General features: G+C 52.8%; 1 protein-coding gene across 2 annotated transcripts in view; it reads left to right on the top strand.

The window, feature by feature from the left end:
* NBEAL1 (neurobeachin like 1) overlaps window positions 1-775 on the top strand; it is a 166,548-nt gene that overhangs the window by 78,209 nt on the left and 87,564 nt on the right. The window lies entirely within an intron of this gene.

Genomic DNA, 775 nt, shown 5'->3' with positions numbered 1-775 from the left:
TAGGGTTAGGGTTAGGGTTAGGGTTAGGGTTAGGGTTAGGGTTAGGGTTAGGGTTAGGGTTAGGGTTAGGGTTAGGGTGGTGACAGTGCGGAGCTGGGACTTGGGACTGAACTGCAATCCATTCCCCACACATCCCTTCCTGCGAAACCGACACGCATTTCAGGGATATGTGCAGAGTTGATTGCAGCTCTCCCCTGGGCCCTGGCCCTGTGCTGTTACTGTGCTGTGATCCCAGCCCTGCCCACTCGTCCTGTTCCTAGACACCACTCCCTGTCCACCCGCCCCATCCTGTCCACCTGGCCAAGCACACCCTACTTGTGGGGGTCCTGGGCCAGTCTCCATGGAGACCCTGCCTGCCCACCTGTTCTGTCATAATTCGGAACTGATTTGGCCTTGGAAGCTAAATTTTAAAAAAAATAAGCATCTTGGCCTTTTGGCTAAGATCATGCATTTTTGGCACTAAGGGGAGGGTGTCGGGGCTGGCTCTGGCCCACCCAGTGCCAGCCTGGTATTGCAGTACCTCTAGGCCCAGTGCCAGTTCCCTGTGTAGGTGATACCTGCCCATTATTTGTAAGGCCCCCCCAAAAAAATAGTTGCCAGCAATTTTGTGACAATGGGGGACTGCTCTTGTGCTTTTTCCCTACTTGCTCCTTCGCCTTTTGGCTAGGAGCAAGCAAGAATAGAGGGCATCTGAACTTCAAGGCTTCTGGTTCTGGGACTTGCACGTAGGATTGCCCCCCCCCCCCCCCCAAAAAAAAAAAAAAAAAAAAAAAAA

The sequence above is a fragment of the Gavialis gangeticus genome, unplaced genomic scaffold (assembly GCF_001723915.1).
Source record: "Gavialis gangeticus isolate Ggan-Ray unplaced genomic scaffold, GavGan_comp1, whole genome shotgun sequence".
Lineage (NCBI taxonomy): Eukaryota > Metazoa > Chordata > Crocodylia > Gavialidae > Gavialis > Gavialis gangeticus.
This window is presented reverse-complemented; position numbering and strand designations above follow the sequence as displayed.